Source organism: Canis lupus, chromosome 3 (assembly GCF_011100685.1).
Source record: "Canis lupus familiaris isolate Mischka breed German Shepherd chromosome 3, alternate assembly UU_Cfam_GSD_1.0, whole genome shotgun sequence".
NCBI lineage: Eukaryota > Metazoa > Chordata > Mammalia > Carnivora > Canidae > Canis > Canis lupus.
Genome location: NC_049224.1, coordinates 28610451 through 28632315, shown reverse-complemented (window position 1 = coordinate 28632315; position 21865 = coordinate 28610451). Strand labels below are relative to the sequence as shown.

Below are 21865 nucleotides of genomic sequence, written 5' to 3'. Positions count from 1 at the left end.
TCTTACACTTCTTGATGTCTCTACGTAGCACAGTGCCCTAGACAATCAATGCTAGTAAATGCTATTGGTGATCATGTTTGCATCAGTGATGATGTTGATGATAATTTCTTGCAATAAAAATAAAGGAAATTGCTAAATCTATCAGCCCAGTGGAATTTTGGAAGATAATGAAGTTCTTCATAATTATTTCATATTACCTGCATAAGATTCTATTGTTTGAAGAGTTTAGAAAAGGTTATAAAATTTAATTAACTCAGAGAGAGTGAAGAACACTTGAGAAGATTTTATTTTCCCTTTATAATTGCAATCGATATGATAAAATTGTCCTCAAGCAGTCATTCCTGTCACATTAGCATATACAGTTAGTTTGAAGTCCCAAATGATATATTCTTCCGTTGTTCCATGTTTCTTGACTGTTAAGGTTAATAGAAAGGGCCTGCATTCATTAGAATAAAATGGTACTAAAAATATAATCTGACCCAATTAGTAAGAGAAGCTCTTGTCTGATATAAATGATAATTCCATTTGTAGGCAGCAGAGGTAGTTGTTTTTACAGAAAACACAAGGTACTAATTGCTCATATTTACATTTCTCTCCTATTTATAATTTCAAATATTAAACTATTATAAATTATTGATCTTAATTATTATAATTCCTTCTCTCTCTCTTTTTCCCTTCCTTCAGCAAGTGTATTTTGTTATACAGGTCAAGACTATCAAGTATTTTTTGTTTATTCAATTTTTAACTCTCTAATTGAGGTCCTCAATTACTATGACAAGCATAAATAGCCCAGGGTGGACACTATTATAATTATACCACTATTAAAAATTACTATTTCTTGGGACACCTGAGTGGCTCAGTGGTTGAGCATCTGCCTTTGGCTCAGGGAGTGATCCCGGAGTCCCAGGATCAAGTCCCACATTGGGCTTCCTGCATGGAGCCTGCTTCTCCCTCTGCCTGTGTCTCTGCCTCTCTCTGTGTGTCTCTTGTGAATAAATAAATAAAATATTAAAAAAAAAAACAAACTGTTTCTTGCTGCTCACATAAGAAGATTTTAAATTAAATGTAACAAATATTTATTGAATAATCACAATGTACAAAGTACTGTGGAAGGTGGCATGGGAAAAATAAAGATGAACAAATGCCTGCCCTAACACAAGAGGTCTAAAGCAAGAGTCTGTGAATAATGAATACAAGACATTAACCTCTGAAAACTGTTTCATCCCAAATCTTCTCTATCTTAGGGACATAGTGTCCTGAGATGAGACTCTAGTATCAACATTTAAATAGACAAGACCTTGGGGCACCTGAGTGGCTCAGTGGTTGAGTATCTGCGTTTGGCTCCGTGCATGATCCTGGGGTTTGGAGATTGAGTCCCACATCGGGCTCCCTGCATGGAGCCTGCTTCTCTTTCTGCCTATGTCTCTGCTTCTCTTTCTGTATCTCTCATGAATAAATAAATAAAATATAAATAAATAAACAGGGATCCCTGGGTGGCGCAGCGGTTTGGCGCCTGCCTTTGGCCCAGGGCGCGATCCTGGAGACCCGGGATCGAATCCCACGTCGGGCTCCCGGTGCATGGAGCCTGCTTCTCCCTCTGCCTCTCTCTCTCTCTCTCTCTGTGTGTGTGTGACTATCATAAATAAATAAAGAAAAAAATATTTAAAATAAATAAATAAATAAATAAATAAATAAATAAATAAATAAACAAACAGGACCAAACCATGTTGACCTGTCTTCTACTACTTTATTTCTCCCCCACTCATGTTCCTGCTACAGCAATTAGCTCTGTTTAATGTATAATTAGTTGGGATTCTGGGTGAGTTATTTAACTATTCTTACCTTCAATATCTCCAACAGTAAAATGAAGATAATCAGATGAACTTTAGAAAATTATACTGGTGACTAAGTGAGATGGGATGTGAAAGTATCTCTACTGTAGCTGGCATCTATAGGTGCTCAATAAATAATAGTTCTTAATTCTCTTTCTAAATGTCTCCCAACAGCACAACTATCAGACTGGAATGTCCACATTTTGGACCACAAGGCAGTAGAGCAAAGATAAATGATAATACTAGGCTGATGTCAGTGATAATTCTAGCTGCCACCATTAAGATTTTGACTTTGAAGCTTTAATGCCAGATCATTTTCTTTTATTTATGTCCTTTCCCCTTCCTCTCATCACTCATCAATCCCTGTTCTACTCTGAGAATCCCAGAATACCAAGTCTCATTTCCCACTGAGTACCCTACTTTCATAAAGTTCAGCTGTTTGAAAAATTTGGAGATATAACACAACAAAGAACACAAACTTAGTAAAGGAATAATTTTGATGGTGCCTTGACAGCAAAGACACAAATAATAGTAATAGCAATTTAACATATTTAATTTTTCTGATATGTGGAAAATTGGGCAAAATTCCTAAGAGAAAACAAACAACTTTAATCACTTTAAGTATGGTAAGAACCATCTTAAGACATTGCCAAAGAGTCCAGAAATGGTGATAATGACTTATTTAATTAGGTTGTGTTTGTTTTTACCATATTCATGATGAATTGTAACATTTTTATTACACTAAAGTAGATATGGGTGTGTCCTATCTTCATATCTTTGAAGCCCTAGGCAAGTCAGTAAGAATAGCCTATTGTTCTTACCCTCTTTTAGCAGAGAGAACAAATAAATAATTCAACCAAAACCTGGTGTCTGTTACGCTGATCACGAGTTCAATTAAAAATAGATGTAGGGGCACCTCGCTGGCTCAGTCAAAAAAGCATGTGACTCTTCATCTCGGGGTTGTGAGTTTGAGCCCTATATTGGTGTAGAGATTACTTAAATAGACAAATAAGAACTTAAAAAATAAATAAATAAATAAATATAGAAAAATTGATGGATTATACAACATGGAAGCTATATTGGGACTGTTTTGGAGAAAACCTCTGCTTTGTCATAATTAAAGTAAAGGAATTCTACAAAAATTGAAGTAGCAAAGACTAACATAAGTATAACATTTTGGCATATGATTACCAAAAGCATACTTATCTGGAATATTTTTATTCAGTAATTTTTTTTTGCCTAACAAGATAATATTTTACAGTGAAAAACATATGACCTAATTTTATTTTTCCTCCTGAACTCAAGAAAATACAATTAAACCTAACAATCACTAGAGTTCAACAATCCTATAGCTAAGTAGCTGAAGTAGTATTGGTTAATTATTCATAAAAATGTAATTTTGATGATAATTTAACATTGTTCAGTAAAGGGCTTAATTTCCTATCTAAAAATTATTATTTCCAATTAGAAAGTCTTACTCCAAATAATTTTGTATTTTGTTATGCAGTAGCAAAAAAATTACTTGAAATGACTGGAGGCAAAAATGGAATTACTCTCTGAGCCCAGCAAATCATAACATTTCAATATAGTCTAATGAGTAGAGTGAATCAGTAATGCAGAATCATTGTGAACTATTTCTGCTCTTCTCCCTGGCACTACAGTGAAGCATGGAGATTGGAATATTGAGCATTTCGGGCAGGAGCCAAGGTAATTTAAATTTTTATTGCTACATTTAGTCCTTGGCTTTAAACAAACCAAAAAAAGAACCCTCAAAAAAAAGTAATTTACTAAATCATGGTACCAATCAAATCATGAACAATCAAATTGTAACATTTGGCTTTCCTTAGGTTCCTTTTGTGTTGCTAAGACATTAGACAAGTGTGACTGACAAGCAGTATTTTGTACCAAAGGAGTTCAAAATGCTCTCTTGGCAAGGCTGAGGATAGGGATATACAGAGAGACTAAAGTCTATCTTCTTATTGTGTAACTACGATGCCTTTGTTGCATTTCCCTCTTCTTTATTTGCTCTTGGGATGATTAACATTAGTTCCTAATTCCCAATCCACAGGCTAATTAATTTGGTGAGGCTCCAGTAAACCTATTAGGCAGTTTGGGTCAATGGCCATCAAAAATTCTATGATTCCTTAGAAGAGCCATCAATGAATCAAAATGTTGATCATAAAAAAAAAAAAAAATGTTGATCATCAGATTCACACACACACACACATAAACACTGCAACAGTGATTTTTAAACATAGCATAACTCTTTTTTCTAGTCAAAATCTTAAATTTCAATCTTATTCAATTGAGCATGTAAAAGAGCAGAGAAAATAATAAATCTATATTCATTTTAAAATGTGTTAAAATTCAATTTAAAATGTGTTGATTTTCAGCTATACAACTGTTACTATGCTGACTCCAGGAAATATAAATAATAATAGCAACCAATAAATATTGACTGAGTGATTATCCTGTGCCAGGCACTATTCTAAGTTCTTTACATGCATCAACCCACTTAATCCTTACAAGATGTGGTTCTTTCTCTTAGATTTGGGCAAGAACAGCCTCACTCTGGTCTTCCTCTGATTGTGCCTCCCTTTGCAGGCTCCAGAGCCTACCACCTCTTTTTTAAATCACTTTGTTTGGGACACCTGGGTGGCTCGGTGGTTGAGTGTCTGCCTTTGGCTCAGGGCGTGATCCCAGAGTCCCAGGATCGAGCCCTGCATCGGGCTTCTTGCACGGAGCTTGCTTCTCCTCCCTGTGCCTCTTTCTGCCTCTCTCTATGTCTCTCATGAGTAAATACACAAAATCTAAAAAAAAAAAAAAAAAAAAAAATTAAATCACTTTGTTTACCCAGGATCTTGGCATTGCCTGATTGACTGGTCCCAAGAACATTTCAGGGACTGTGTGACCCTTGTGACCCTTTCCCCTTTGTCCTTTTTCATTTGAGAGGACAACACCACCTTTTGTCACACCTATAAGCCTTCTGATTAACTTTGAGAGCTTATCATTCTCTTCTCTTTGACACTTTCTTCACATAACGTTCAGCCCACTATCCTCTCTTGGTTTTTCACCCAATATACTTACCTACTTAGTCTCCTTTGCTCCTTCCTCCCTCACTCTCTCCCTCTCTCTCTCTCTTTCCCTATTTTTTTTTTTTTTTAAACGGGCTCTGTGCTCAGTGCAGAGCCCAACTTGAAGCTTAAACTCACGACCATGAGATCAAGACCTGAGCTGAGATCAAGAACTGGTTGCTTAACCAGCTTAGCCACTGAGGCACCCTTGCTACTTCCTCCCATACCCCCAACATATGAATGCTTAAGTGTCTCAGGGATCAGCCCTCTTATTTTTGCAGTCCATCACTAAATAGTCTCATTCTGTCTCATGGTTTTAAATGACATCTATGTACTGACAATTTTCAAATTTATATCTCTAGCTCTGACCTTTCTTCCAAAATCCACCTTTGGATATCTAACTGCCTACTTGACATCTCCATTTAAATTTCTAATAGGCATCTCAAAAGTGTACAAAATAAAATCTTTTTTTACCAATCACCTCAACCTACTTTTCCTATAGCCTTCTTATGTCAATAAATGGCAATATTCTTTGCTCAAGCCAAAAAACTCATTTTTGTCTCCTCTTTTTTGTTTCATATACAATCCATTAGCAAATCTTATAGGTTTTACTTATAAAGCACATCTAGGATATGATCACTCCCCAACTCTCCGCCACTGCTGTATAATATCAAGACCAAGATTAAGATTACATGCTTTATTCTAAGTGAGGAAGAAGCACTTGGGGGTCCTTTTGCAGGTTGAGTTTTTTATTTTTTCTTTTTCTTTTTAGCAGAAATGGAGTTTCATGTTCAGAACATTTATTAGGAAGTGCCTTTGTGATCAGCCACTATGGAAGGAAAAGGATGGAAGCATTATTAGGCAGAGGGAGAAGTCATGTTACATTGTAGGACCAATGACAAACACTGCTAATACCACGAGTTTTGGAAGAAAAATGGCCTGTAAAAGTTGTTCTACTTTGAGCTGAAGTGGCCTAGTACCTATACCCTTACCTTGATCAGTCATTGGATGTCAGTCTCCTGAGGAAGGGCATGAACTTAGGCATGGTAGCTTCCTACCTCTGAGGCAATCTCTCAAAGAGTTGACTGCTCAAGACTGTTTGCAGACCATACTGCCAGCTACTGGGGCAACAAATCGTTCCTTGAAGGGATATCTGGGTGGCACATCTCCAGATCTACCTCAAATCCCTAAGCTTGGGACCCATTTTATGTGTGATAAGAAGTAGGTATACATGGAGCAGAGGGCTCTAACAAATCTATGTACATGGACAAATAAGAGTTCCCTTGGAAGAGCCATTGGCAAAGCAAAGGGTCCAAAAGAAGAGCTTAGGGGAACAGTTAAAGGAACTAGGTCCATATGTTTAGCTTGGAGGAAATAAGACATTGGATACATAGTAACTGCATGTCTTTAAATATTTTAAAGACTTTCAGGTAGGAGAAGGATTAAGCTTTCTCTGCAGAGCTATAGTAGGGAGAATCAGGACAAGCGATTGGGAATTTGAGAGTGGAAGTGAGCAGACAAATGCAGAGTGTTCTAATGTCAGAGCATGGAATGGTTTGTCTTGACAGAGAGTAAGTGCCATGGCATTTGAAGTATGTGGTCATGGGTTGGGGAATGGGGGATGGGAAGAGGACAGGGAGGAATCACACAGAGATGATTTCAAGCATTGGAAAAACAGACTATGTAATGTTGGAGTCTACTCTGTTTTGGAGAATCTAAGATTAATTCTCACCTTAATAAAAATAACTATGATAGTCATCACAATCCGAAAAGAGAAAATTAAATCTGGCTTATGATGAGTTAAATCCAATGAAAACACAAAAGTTTTGTCATTGCTTTCACATTCACTTTTTATTCTGTCCTCTTTCATTTTCAGAAATAAATTCACATGAAGCAAATCTATAAAGGAGAGCAGTAGAGTTGAAAATATGTTGGAAAAAGCAGTAGTTTGACTAGTAAGCTCATTGAGTTGAGACAAGAGTGAAACTCATTACAACCTGAATTTCTCACACATCTCAGTTTCTCCTTCCTTTTAAACTTCCTAATAGAAAAAGTTGAATTCACATTATTGGCAACTCCACTATTTGCCCTCACTTCCATCAAAAAAATAAATAAATTAGAAATACCTCCCTTTCCACATTTATTTTAATCTAGAATGTTGTGGTCTCTCAGGATTTGTTTTATGGTTTCTCAAAAGACCAAATCTTGGAAATCTCACTCTTAACTCCATGGGGAATATGTCTATTTCTACTTTATTTGGGCAAGTGGATTGAGAGGGAATGGAGTTTGATTTAATACCTGTTAAATTCTGTAGACTATGTATTAAGGGTGTTGCAGAGACAGTAAATACTGCAATAAAGTTCTATTTTATTTCGTATTTGAAGATAATATAGCTGACCATTGTATTATTTGTATATTAATGAAACTGGAGGGAAAAAAACAACTTATAATCTTATCAGCTTTTATCCGTGGTATATTTTTCTTTCTCCATTACGACAGTCTTGCTAACTTCTTAGGGACAGGGAAAGTCTTTTTTAAAATCACTAAATTTCTAACAAATCACAAATCACAGGTAAAATAACAGTGATTTATTGAGTACCTCTTTCGTGCCAGGTAATTTATACACATGGCCTTCTTTTATTAACAAACTGCATTTTATTTACAGACAAGAAATTCGATGCTTAGGGAGTTTTAGTTACTACTTTTTCAAGGTCACATAACTAATTGAGTTGCAGGTCCTGGATTCAAAGTCTGGTTTCTGTTACACCATGCAGCACTCTTACCTGTTATGATACACTCTCTACAAAGCATGATGTGACAAGGGCTGTTTTGCCTACCAAATATCTATTCTCTTTCTCTTCCTTTTTGCAAAAGAAACCTGAATTTTAGCTGAACATGTTGTTCAGCTGCTTTTGAGCTTCCTTTGCAGCTAAGGATGAGCATGTGACTAGAAAGCATATAAAATATACAATAGGTAATATGCAAATAGAATACTTCATAGAATTTCTTCCTCCCTACTCCACTCTTGCTTCATGAAATATAGGTATAATGCCTGGAGCTTTAGCAGCTATCTTGACCTATCAGATGATCTCGAGGATGCATGTCAAAGATGGATTTGGAAGAGCATATCCTAATGTTCTCTAAGTACATCATGGAGATATCAGCCAGTTCTGGTCTGCCCAGTCTCAGACTTCTTTTACATGATCAAGAAGTAAACTTCCAGGGGCACCTGGGTGGCTCAGCAGTTGAATTCTGCTTTTGGCTCAGGGCATGATCCCCCAGTCCTGGGATCGAGTCCCACATCAAGCTCCCCACAGGGAGCCTGCTTCTCCCTCTGCCTGTGTCTCTGCCTCTCTCTGTGTGTCTCTTATGAATAAATAAATAAAATCTTAAAAAAAAAAACTTCCATCTCCTTGAAGCTAGGTGAATTTACTCCTAACTCTTAGACATAGTACATCATGCTCAGTATCTTATGAAATTAAATTTGATTCCTCTTGCCTGACACACTCTCTCTTTTTAATTAAGTTTTACATGCAATGTGGGGCCTGAACTGATGATCCCAAGATCAAGAGTTGTATGTTTCATCAACTGAGTCAGCCAGCTACCTCCCAACCCCCAACACTCTCTTGTGTGGCTTCTCTAATCTCCTTCCTTTAAAATTTCACTAAAATTCCAATTTGTCTATAAAGAATTCCATAACTACCACTTTCTGTATGGTGAATTTCAAATAAGTTGCCAGACATTTATAATGATCTTTTTTAGTTTTTTAATATAAAAAATTGCAAACATGAACAAATACATAATTATATAATGAAGAATATTTCTACAAAACTTGTTCCCTATTAGTCATAAGGGTTAATTTGGTTTCATAGACAGTTTCCCCAACCTCACTCTTTCATGAGCATCTTTCTGCAGTTGTGGGCTCAGATTGAGAGGACGCCTCTTCTAGATATTTAAAAATGGCAAGTTTTGGGATGCTTGGGTGGCTCAGTGGTTGAGCATTCGCCTTTGGCTCAGGGCGTGGTCCCGGCATTCCAGGATCGAGTCCCACATCAGGTTCCCTGCATGGAGCCTGCTTCTCCCTCTGCTGTGTCTCTGCCTCTCTCTCTGTGTGTGTCTCTCATAAATAAATAAATAAAAATCTTTTAAAAATAAAAAAATTAAAGAAATTTTAAAAATAAAAATAGTAAGCTCTAATATATGTTGGAAATATACTATTGTTTGATGTTGATATATATAAATACCAGATAGCTACTATTATCCAGCTTAGTGGTACAAAAAAAGTTAGGTTAGGTAAAAACATTATGAAAATTGGCCCTAGTAAGCCGACTTAGGTGTGGACCAATCAAGTTTGAAATATAACGATGATATTTTGGGAAATGCTCCTGTTGGTAAATAGACAGCCTGACATAGTCAAGAGACCACAGGGATTAGTGTCAAAGAACTGCTTTCAAGTCCATAGAGACAGAAAATAGATTAGTGGCTGCTAATGGGCACAGAGTTATTTTAGGAGTGATGACATTGTCCTAGAAATACATAATGGTGATGGTGGCATAAACTTGTGAATATATACCAAAAAAATCACCAAATTATACACTTTTTAAAATGTTGATTTTTATAGCATGTGAATTGCATTTTAATTAAAAAAATAACTTTGTACATAAATAATTTCATATGAGTATGGGTCCTTTTTTTTTTTTTTTTGATTGAGGGGACACAGGGAATGGGGCAGAAGGAGGAGAGAGAGAATCCTGAGCAGGCTCCACATCCAGGGTGGAACTCACAACCCTGAGATCATGACCTGAGCCAAAAGCAAGAGTCGATGGTTAACCAACTGAGCCACTTGGCACCCTGAGTGTGGGTATTTTCATAAGATAAAATCCCAGAAGTAGGGATCCCTGGGTGGCTCAGCGGTTTAGCGCCTGGCTTCAGCCCAGGAAGTGATCCTGGAGACCCGGGATCGAGTCCCACGTCGGGCTCCCTGCATGGAGCCTGCTTCTCCCTCTGCCTGTGTCTCTGCCTCTCTCTCTCTCTCTCTACCTAACTCTCTCTCTCTCTCTCTCTCTCGGTATTGCTCATGAATAAATAAATTTTAAAAATCTTAAAAAAAAAAAAGTCCCAGAAGTGGAATTGGTGGATCAATGGTCAGATGCATTTTAATTTGTAATTTTCACAGATTTTTGCTGAGTTTTTCTCCAGGTGTTGCGCTAGTTTACACTCCCATCAGCATGTATAAAAGGTCTTGTTTCCCCCATAGCCTTGTAACAGCTGTGTTGTCAGACTTGTAGAATTCTATCTGATAGATATAAAAAGTGATACCTTGGTGTAGTTTTAATTTGTTGCCCTCCTATTATGAGTGAAGTTGAATTGGTTGTGTTTGTTTTTTTGTTTGTTTGTTTCTTGCCTATTTCCTACAAAACAAATTTAATTCATTGAGAATGCTTGCTTGTACGGCCATGTTTTGCTATGTAGAATCTCTAATTCTTATGGCAGGAAGGAGTTTGCTCTGTTTCTAACCCTCTCAATCAACCCCAATTTCAGTTCTACCCTACAGTTAAGTATGTAATTATTCAAATTAGCGACGATTCTCTCTGGCAACAAATTGAACCTCTACAGAAAATGAACCAGCTACCATAAAAGGAAAATAAAGGCTGAATTTTTAGCCTTTGAATCTGAGCTTTTGAAAACCAAACAAAAGGCTGCAGCCTCTCCAAATTACTGATTACATAATAATTTCTCAATCCTGACATCTGGGTTCTTTTCCAGGGTTAAACCAATGGCTTATAGCTCTCTCTCCTACCTAGAAAAATAGACCATACAAACACTGTTCATTCCTTATATATACTTATTTGCGTAGTTCCTTCCATAACTGAAGATTAATCCTCCTTCTGTGTAATAACCTGGATCATAAATTATGCTCACTTTCTGGGTAGAAAACACATTCTGATGAAAATCCTCATGTTGAGATCAATGGCAAAGCTGCCTTCCAGTAATGTCTAGCTAGTTCAACCCTCAGTAGCAATACTTTAGACTCTCCAGTCTTAAACATTTCTAAAGTAATTTTTTTAAAGATTTATTTATTTATTTATTCTTGAAAGAGAGAGAGAGAGAGAGAGAGAGAGAGAGGCAGAGACACAGGCAGAGGGAGAAGAAGCAGGCTCCATGCTGGGAGCCCAACGTGGAACTCGATTCTGGGTCTCTAGGATTATGCCTTGGGCCAAAGGCAGGCGCTAAACCACTGAGCCACCTAATGTAATTTTTATACAAAAAAATTGTATAATTTTTTAGGGGTCCCCTAATGTAATTTTTATAATACTCTCAATTAAATTTATTTCCAGGCAAATAGTAACTTAAGAGTTTAGTTGGGCTTCACACTCAGTGTTCCTCTTGGTAGCATTTTCTCTACCTAGATTTGACATCTTATGTCTCTGGTCTTAGGAAGTTTGTTCAGCATTGTAGAAACAATGGAAGCCAGACTGGGAATATTGCAAACTAACATTTATGGGGGCATTTATGATGTTCCAGGCTCTGTTCTAAGAACTTTAAGTATGCTAACTCATTTAACTTTCACAGCAGCCTGTGATGTATGGATTATAATGACTCTTTCTTAGAGATGAAGAAACCAAAGCCCCTGGTAGTTAATAATCAGAGAGTCTGATTCTCCTGCCTGTGCTGCTAACTACTACCCTATATTAATCCTCTGGGGCAATTTGATCTAACATCCATTTTATTTTATTTTTTAAAAATATTTTATTTATCTTATTTATTCATGAGAGACACAGAGAAGGAGAGAGAGGCAGAGACACAGGCAGAGGGAGAAGCAGGCTCCATGCAGGGAGCCCAACGTGGGACTTGATCCCGGGTCGCCAGAATCAGGACCTGAGCCAAAGGCAGATGCTCAACTGCTGAGCCACCCAGGGGCCCCTAACATCCATTTTAGAAACAAACTGCCTAAGTCCAGAGAGATAAAACGCCTTACACTAGAAATCCAGCTCCATGTTCTTTGCTCAATACTACATAAGGGAGAATGGAATGATAATTTCCCTTTCAGATTTTATGTGGCTTATGAATTAGCCCAGTCTAGCTGAATTCAGAGAAATGACAATATCATTGGTTTAGAAAGCCATATATCTAGACCGGCCAAAAAAGAAAAATACAGACTCGGGATTAAAATTGAATTTCAGATCATTGATGAATAATTTTTAGTGTGTGTCCCATGCGATATTCAAGACTAAAAGATTACTCATTGTTTATCTGAAATTCAAATTTATCGGGTCAGCCTATATTTTACCTGGCAATCTTACATACACAAGAAGGTAAAATATTAATTGTGTGTCTTGAGGAGGTGAGGTGGTGTTACTTTCCAGGCACTTTTACTCCTTGCTTTATCCAATTCCATATTGTTCAAATTATTTGAAATACAAAGATCTTCAAAACCTTTCCCCAAGTCCCCAGCAGACCTCAGTTTACGCCCTGGCCAAACCAGTTTTTGACAAGGGTTATAGGATTACTATGCTTGCTGGATTTACTTGAGGTGAACAAACACTTGAAAAAAAAAAGGGGGGTTATATTGATAATAAAAATATTCTTAAACCTAGCAATTTTTAGAAACTAGACCACTCTCTAAACATCAGACACAAAACAAACTCAAAATGGATAAAAGGCCAAAATGTGAGACCTGAAACCATAAAAATTCTCAGAAAGCACAGGCAGTAATTTCTCTGACATTGGCTGTAACAGCATCTTTCCAGATATGTCTTCTGAAGCAAGAGAAACAAAAGCAAAAAAAAAAAGAAAAAGAAAAAGAAACAAAAGCAAAAATAAACTGTTGGGTCTATATCAAGATAAAAAGCTTCTGCACAGCAAAGGAAAAATGAACAAAACTAAAAGACAGGGCAGCCCAGGTGGCTCAGTGGTTTAGTGCCGCCTTCAGCCCAGGGCCTGATCCTGAGGTCCCAGGATCGAGTTCCATGTCGGGCTCCCTGCATGGAGCCTACTTCCCCCTCTTCCTGTGTCTTTGCCTCTCTCTCTGTCTCTCATGAATAAATAAATAAAATCTTAAAAAAAAAAAAAAAAAAAACCTAAAAGACAACCTACTGAATGGAAGAAGATATTTGCAAATGACCTATTGGATAAAGGTTTAGTATCCAAAATATGTAAAGAACTGGTAGGATTCAACACCCAAGAACCAAATAATCCAATTTTAAAAATGAGCATAACACTGTATGACAGACATTTACCCAAAGAAGACATCCAGAGGACCAACAGACACATGAAAAGATGCTCAACATCGCTTATCAGCAGGGAAATGCAAATCAAAACTATAATAAGATATCACTTCATACCAATCGAATGGCTGTAATGAAAAACACAAGAAACAATAAGTGTTGGTCAGGATGTGGAGAAAAAGGAACTATCTTGCACTGTTGATGGGAATGTAAACTGGTGCTTCTGTTTCCCAGAATGGCTGTTCCTCAAAAAATTAAAAATAACTATCCTATGATCCAGTAATCGTGCTCCTGGGCATTTATTCAAGAATATGAAAACACTAATTTGAAGGGATATATGCACTCATATGTTTATTGCAGCATTATTTCCAATAGCCAAATCATGGAAGCAACCTAAGAGTCCATTGATAGATGAATGGATAAAGAAGATGTAGTATATATACAGTGGAAGATTGTATTAAAAAATTGTTCAGCCATAAAAAAATTGAAATCTTGCCATTTGCAACAATAGGGTTGGATCTAGAAAGTATAATGCTAAGTTAAAATAAGCTTGTCAGAGAAAGGCAAATACCATATGATTTCACTCATGTTTGGAATTTTAGAAACAAAGCAAATCAACAAAGGAAAAAAAAAAAAGACAAACCAGAAAACAGACTCTTAACTGTAAAGATCAAACTGATGGTTACCAGAGGGGAGGTAGATGGAGAGATGGGTGAAATAAGTGAATGGAATTAAGAGTACATTTATCTTGATGGGCACTGAGTAATATACAGTATTGCTGAATCATTATATCACCTGCAACAAATATAACACTGTATATTAATTGTGCTGTAATAAAAAAAAAAAAAGAAAGCTAGCACGGTGCCTGGCTGGCTCAGTTAGAAGAGTGTGCAACTCTTGATATTGGGGTTGTTTTTTGTTTGTTTGTTTGATTTTTTTGATCTTGGGTTCGAGCCCCACATTGGGTATAGAGATTACTTTAAAATTAATTTTTTAAAAGATTTTATTTATTTATTCATGAGAGACACACATAGAGAGGCAGAGACACAGGCAGAGGAGAAGCAGGCTCCATGCAGGGAGCCCTATGTGGGACTTGATCCCAGGACCCAGAATCACAACTTGAGCCTAAGGCAGACAGACACTCAACCGCTGAGGCACTCAGGCATCCCTAAAAAATCTATTTTAAAAAGCTAATTATCGGGGATCCCTGGGTGGCTCAGCGGTTTAGCACCTGCCTTTGGCCCAGGGTATGATCCTGGAGTCCTGGGATCAAGTCCCATGTCGGGCTCCCGGCATGGAGCCTGCTTCTCCCTCTGCCTGTGTCTCTGCCTCTCTCTCTCTCTCTCTCTCTCTCTCTTTCTCTCACTCTCTCTATGTCTATTTCTATCATGAATAAATAAATAAATCTTATAAAAAAATCTAAAAAGCTAATTATTATATACCAGGCACTGTTGTAAGAGCTTTAGATAAGTTAATTTATTGAATTCTCAAAATGACCTTGGGAGATAGGTACTATTATTACATTCATTTTACAGAAGACAGAACCTGAACAGTGAGATTAAATAGTTTGCCAAAAATAATTTATAATATTTAGGTGCTGCACTGTCAAATGTGGTAGCCTCAAGCCACTATAGGTAGTTAAACTGAAGTTAATTAAAATTAAGTAAAATTCAGTTCCACTTTTGCTTTAGCTATATTACATTAGTGTACAAAAGCCACCTGTGGTTCATGGCTGCCATAATCAACAGTACATACAAAATGGTTCCACCATTACAGGTGAGACCAACCAGCTTCATGGGCATGTAACCTGTGCAACTCGTAGGGGACTCAAAGCTTAAAAGGGTCTGTGTTCGGCTCAATAGTTTATTGTTGCTGTCTTGCTGTTATTAATATTCTGTAAAGATCTTACTTATCTGAGAGAGCTCTAGAGAGCATGTGCACAAGTGGGGAGGAGGGGCTAAAACAAAGAGAGAAGCAGACTTTCCACTGAGCAGGGAGCCCAATGTGGGGCTTGATTCCAGGCCTCTGGGATCAAGGCCTGAGTGGAAGGCAGACGCTTAACTGACTGAGCCACCCAGGCGCCCCAAATTTTTTAAACAAAGGGCCCTGTGTTTTCTTTTGCGTCATAACTGGCAAATTATATAGTGTGTCCCGTTAGCAGAAAGTTGTATTGGACATCACTGCTACGCCCCAAAGGAGTAGAGGAGACATACCACAGTTGGAATAGACTTTGCTGAAAAAAGAAGACTTGAATTGCTCACTCTTGTCAACAGCTAGCTTCTCAGATTGGAGTGAAAACACTTTTTCAGTCACCTCTCTCCCCGAAGCACCAGCCAGAGAAAAATCTTCAAACAGGATTTGTATTCATATATGGTCTAGTTGAGTCCTGCCCCCTTGGAACTGCCTCTTGAGCTGACCACATTTTGTCCTTCAAAAATCTAAATACAAAATGAGTGAACGAGTTTTCAAGCGGAAATAATTATGTCTCTTTTTTTTAATTTATTTATGATAGTCACAGAGAGAGAGAGAGAGAGGCAGAGACACAGTTAGAGGGAGAAGCAGGCTCCATGCACCAGGACTCCGATGTGGGATTCGATTGCAGATCTCTAGGATCGCGCCCTGGGCCAAAGGCAGGCGCCAAACCGCTGCGCCACCCAGGGATCCCCGGAAATAATTCTCTTGTGAGCACAACTATCGTTTGAATCCGGTGCTCCCACTGCCAGACAAAGTGCCAAGCTGAAAGGTAAGCAAAGCCCATACCTGGATTCATAGCGGTTCCATAAACCGCAACGACCAAACGAAGCTGACTTAATCTTGGCTACAATACCAAACCTTAAAAGTTCATCTTCCGATGCCACGGTTTTCATAATTATAAAAGGTGGGATTGTTTTATATTTCCCTCTGTTTTAACATGCAAATGCTAAGTGTATTTTCACCTAACAGCATCCTAAATAAACTTACCTATTATGGCGACAGCAGCTTTTAGAGAAGCATGGAATAACAGCATAGCAGCCACGAAAGGTCTTTCTGCAGTACTATCCTTGAGTTTTAGGGGATTTTAAGCTACCATTTGTCAAAGAGAACACAAGGACTTCCAGATGTAAATCATTGGTGAATTTATCTCCAGGGTTATTGGGAAATGAATAGTGAAAGAGGAACAAGCCATGTGCCTGAGAGGAAAACTTCAGGACAATAATTATCAAGATTATAATGAAAACCAAGTGGTAATTAGCTCCACTGGTTAAACTAATTAAGTGAGCAAAAAAATACTTTTAGAAAATAAAATTTCAGATGTTTAATATTAAAGCAGTTTTACTACAATTTCAGAATAGCTTTGAGAACATGTAAGTGCAATTTAGAGGCTAGTTCTCTCTATAATAGAGTGGTAGAAGCAGCAATAAATGAAGTAAAAAGCCCACTGAAAGCTGTGTGTAATTCACAAGCCCATACTTTATGTTAAGTGTGCCAGAGGGTGCTCGTGTTTAATATTATATTCGACTCTTCATTAGATTGTTGCTCCTTCTGAGTTTCTGTGACTGAATACCATAGCTTTGCGCTGAAATTAACCCAGAATATTTTTCCCACCAAAATGATTGAAACTTGTGTTATTTATCATCATTCAATGCAAAGAAAAGAAGTGCCTTATATCAAAATTATTTTGTACTCTCACAACCAAACTTTCCTGGATGGAGACCCTCTATCAGTCTATTTATCCATTCATTCATTTGATCATTCATCAAAACCCTGGAAATCAAAAAAAAAAAAAAAAAAAAAAAAAAAAAAAAAAAAAAAACCCTGGAAATCCACTTATTCTTCGCCAGGCACTGACCTAGGACCCAGGGTTATAAAAACAAATAGGATAAGGTCCCCATCATCAAGTAGTTGATGGTCTGTTGGAGGAGACACATTCGTAAACAATTGAATGCCACTATTGTATAGCTTCTGGGTTACAAGTACCTATAGGCTTTGGCGGAGCATGAGGGGAGAGGGAGAATGAGGCAATGTTTGAGAATGGAGTAGAAACCCTATAGAGAAGTAATGGCTGGAGCTTTGGTTTTTTGTCCCCTTTTATCATTCTGTTCCTTCCTCCTAAGATACCCTTCCTTCACTTCTCCATTGATTAAAATTTGCTCAAAGGGGATCCCTGGGTGGCGCAGCGGTTTAGCGCCTGCCTTTGGCCCGGGGCGCGATCCTGGAGACCCAGAATCGAATCCCACGTCAGGCTCCCGGTGCATGGAGCCTGCTTCTCCCTCTGCCTATGTCTCTGCCTCTCTCTCTCTCTCTCTCTCTCTGTGTGTGACTATCATAAATAAATAAAAAACAAAAAAAATTAAAATTTGCTCAAAACTTTAAAAAATCATGTACACAGGCAGCTGGGGGGCTCGTCACTTAAAGCATCCAACTCTTGATGTCGGCTTACGTCATGATCTCATGGTTGTGAGATTGAGCCGAATGTCAGGCTCCATGCTAGGCATGGAGCCTGCTTAAGATTCTCTCTCCTTCTGCCCCTCTACCCTCCCTCTCTAAAAAACAATTAAAAAATAATAATAATAAGTTCCAGGATCCTAAATAAAAAATTCAAAAATCATGTACATATTTTCTTAACCAGTTACATATGAATGCATTTCAATTTTTTAAAATATTGTAATACAAAAATATTTAAATAGTGGAAGTCTTTCTCCACCCTGCTCCCTATTACTCTTCTACTTAGAGGTAGTACTTTTTAAAAAGAAAAAGATTTTATTTATTTATTTGAGAGAGAGTGAGAGAGTGAGCGTATGTGCTCATGAGAAGGGAGAGGCAGAGGGAGGACAAGTCAGACACCCCTCTCCCCCGAGGGTGGAAGTGTGGATTCAGAGACAGAGGTGAGGCTTAATTCCAGGATCCTGAGAACATGACCTGGGCTGAATACTTAACTGATTGAGCTGCCCTGGCACCCCAAGAGGTAGCACTTTTAACACACCGTATGTATGTTTCCAGAACTATTTCTGCATATTTATATTTGCATATATACATGTACATACATGTATGCATATATAATCATATACAAATGGTAAAATAAATATTGTTTTTCAATTAGTTTTTTCACTTAACAATTTATTGTGGGTATTTTTTATTACAGTACTTTTGTATTAAAATCCAAAAGTTGGGATCCCTGGGTGGCGCAGCGGTTTGGCGCCTGCCTTTGGCCCAGGGCTCGATCCTGGAGACCTGGGATCGAATCCCATGTCGGGCTCCCAGTGCATGGAGCCTGCTTCTCCCTCTGCCTGTGTCTCTGCCTCTCTCTCTCTCTCTCACTGCGTGCCTATCATAAATAAATTTAAAAAATAAAATAAAATAAAATAAAATCCAAAAGTTGGGATTATTGTATTTGTTTAGCCAATCCTTTATGGATAGAAATTTAAATTTTTCTTCAAAATTTTCACTATTACAAATACTGAAATGAGCACCCACAAACATTTTTAGACACGTGTATTTCTATAGACATATACCTAACAGTGGAATAATTAATTTAAAATCATGATGAATATTGTCACATTGTCTTCTAAAACATGTGTAGTAATATGTACATACATCAACTTGGTAGAAGACTGCTTGTTTCCCCTCACTTTTACCACTTTGAGAATATTGTAAATCTGTTTTTAAGGAAAATATTTTATTTTTCTAGAGTAGTTTTAGGTTCACAGCAAAATTGAGAGGAAAGTACAGAGATTTCCCATATGTAACACCTACCCCCACACGTACAGAACCTTACCCGTTATCAGCATCCTTCACCAGAATGGTACATTTGTTATGACTGATGAACCTACATTGACAAACCATAATTACCCAAAGTCTGTGGCTTATATTGGAATTCACTCTTGGTGTTGTAAATTGTTTGGGTTTGGACAGCGCATAATGACATGTATTCATCATTATGGTATCACACAGAGAGTACTTACAATGCCCTAAAAATCCTGTTCATTGCCAATTCATCCTCACCTCCCCATATCACAACTGCCACTGAGCTTTCTCTTTGTCTTCACAGTTTTGCATTTTCCAGAATGTTATCAGTTGACATAGTTGGAATCTTAGAGTATGTAGCTCTAACAGCTTGATGTCTTTCACTTAGTAATATGCGTTTAAGTTTCCTTCAGTCTTTTTATGGCTTGACAGCTTATTTCTTTTTAGCACTGATAATATTCCATTGTCTAGATGTACCTCAATTTATCCATTTACCCTCTGAAAAACATCTTTTTTACAATTATGAATAAACCTGCTGTCAACATCTGGTGTAATTTTTTTTGAAAGATTTTATTTATTTATTCATGAGAGACACGGAGAGAGAGGCAGAGACACAGGCAGAGGGAGAAGCAAGCTCCCTGCGGGAACTCAATATAGGACTGGATCCTGGATCCTGGGATCACACCCTGGGCCAAAGGCAGATGCTCAACCGCTGAGCCAGGCGGGGGTCCCTAGTTTAAGTTTTTGTGTTGACATAAGTTTTCAGCAACTTCGGGCAAATACTATGAAAAAAAGAGTGATTTCTGGATTGTATGGTAAGAGTATGTTTTGTAAGAAGCTGCCAAACTATCTTTCAAAGTGGCTGTACCATTTTGTATTCCTTCTAGCAGTGAATGAGTTCCTGATGCTCTGTAGCCTCAGCAGCATTAGGGGTTGTTAGTGCTCTGGAATTTTGACCATTCTGGTAGGTATGTAATGGTATCTCATTGGTGTTTTAATTTCCAATCCCTAGTGACATATGATATAGATCAACTTTTTATATGTATATTTATCATCTGCATATCTTCCCTAATGAAGTATCTGGTAAGATCTTTGGCTCATTTTTCAACTAGAATTCTGTACTCTAAAAAATTATCCTTCAAAAGTAAAGGAGGGAAAAATGACTTTCTCAGACAAAGAATTAAGAAAATTTGTTGCCAGTACACCTATCTTGCAAGAAATATTAAAAGAAGATCTTTAGAGAGAAGGAAAACAACATAGGTCAGAAACATGGATCTACAAAAAGAAAGGAAAAGCATCGAAGAAGGAATAGGTGAAGGTAGAAGGAAAAAATTTTTTCCTGATTTTGTGAATGGCATAAGGTATGTGCCTAAATTCATTTTTTATTTTACTTATTTTTATTTTGGATGTGGATGTCTGTTTGTTCTAGCACCATTTGTTGAAAAGATTACCTTTGCTCCATTGTATTATTCCCTTTGTTTCTTTGTCAAAGATCCTTAACTACATTTATGTGGGCTTATTTCTGGTTCTCTGTTCTATTCCATTGATCTATTTTGCCAATGCCATGCTGTCTTGATTACTGTAGTTTTCCACTTACTTTCAACATGGCATTGGCTATTTTGAGCCGATAAAATTGTAATGTATTTGAAGTAAACAACGATGGTTTGATGTATGTCCACCTTGTGAAAGAAATCCCAGCTGATGGTGTTGTTAAGTTCTGCTATGTCCTTCCTGATTTTCTGCCTGTGGATCTGTCCATTTCTGATAAAGGGGTATAGAAGTGTCCAAGTATGATTCACACCAAGTGGATTCATCTATTTCTCCTTGCAGTTCTAACAGTTTTTGTCTCATGTAGTTTGATGTTCTATTGTTGGGTGCATACACGTTAAGGATTAAATGTCTTCTTAGAGAATTGCCCCCTTTGTGATTGTATAGGTCCTTTCTTTATTCCTAATAACTTTCTTTGCTTTGAAGTCTGCTCTGTCTGAAATTAATTTAGCTATTCCTACTTTCTTTTGATTAGTATTAGCATGGTGTATTTTTCTCCATACATTTACTTTTAATCGTTATGTGTCTTTATATTTAAAATGTGTTTCTTGGGATGCCTGGGTGGCTCAGCAGTTGAGGGTCTGCCTTCAGGGTGTGATCCCGGGGTCCCTGGATCGAGTCCCACATTCCAGGATCCCAGAATCACAGCCTGGGCCAAAGGCAGATGCTCAACCATGGAGCCACTCAGGTGCCCCTTCCCTCAGGAGAATCTAATTAACTGTAGCCTAATCCCTATTCTGCTGGGATTTTATCGAAGCCTAACTGACCTGGAGGAAGAGAAAGAACCACCTGTGGCCCACTCTAGCTATCTTGTCCCGTTTAACAGGCGAGAAAAAAATCCTGAGAAACACGTGTGAATTTCGCACTTCAGAAACATGCTCAATAAAAGACTGAGGACTGAGACCTAAGCCTAGGACTATAGAATGCTTCCTCTCCCCCACATTTGAACACAGTATTATGAAAGGCCTATTTACAGCAGTTCCTTTTACCAGGCATATCATGTCCAATTATCGAAAAACTTTCAAGGTATACCCAAAGGCAAAAAAAAAAAAAAAAAAATTGAGGAGATAGAGCAAGCATCAGAACCAGATATGGCAGGGATATTGGAATTATCAAACCAAGAATTTAGAACAGCTGTGATTAATATGCTGAGGGCTCTAATGGATAAAAATAGACAGCATGCAAGAGCAGATTGACATTATAAGCAGAGAGATGGATATCCTAAGAAAGAACCAAACAGAAAAGCTAGGGATCAAAGCCACTGTAAAAGAAATAAAGACCACCCTTGATGAGTTTATGCATAGAGTGCACGCAACTGAGGAAAGAATCTCCGAGGTTGATGATATATCAATAGAACCTTCCAAAACTAAAAAGCAAGCAGAACAGAGACTGAAAAGAGAGCAGAATATCCAAGGACTGTGAACAACTACAAAAGATGTAACAGATGCATACTTGGAAT

At 37.7% G+C, this 21865-nt stretch overlaps 1 long non-coding RNA gene across 5 annotated transcripts in view; it reads right to left on the bottom strand.

Annotated features, from left to right (window-relative positions):
- Positions 1-5658: 5658 nt before the first annotated feature.
- Positions 5659-21865, bottom strand: part of LOC106558577 — a 42854-nt gene continuing 26647 nt past the window's right edge. For all 5 annotated transcript variants that reach the window (XR_005356832.1, XR_005356837.1, XR_005356835.1 and 2 more), the window contains 2 exons: positions 15348-15572; positions 5659-5735 (listed from right to left, as the gene is read on the bottom strand). This is a non-coding gene — a long non-coding RNA (uncharacterized LOC106558577). The remainder of the gene's footprint in view (positions 5736-15347; positions 15573-21865) is intronic.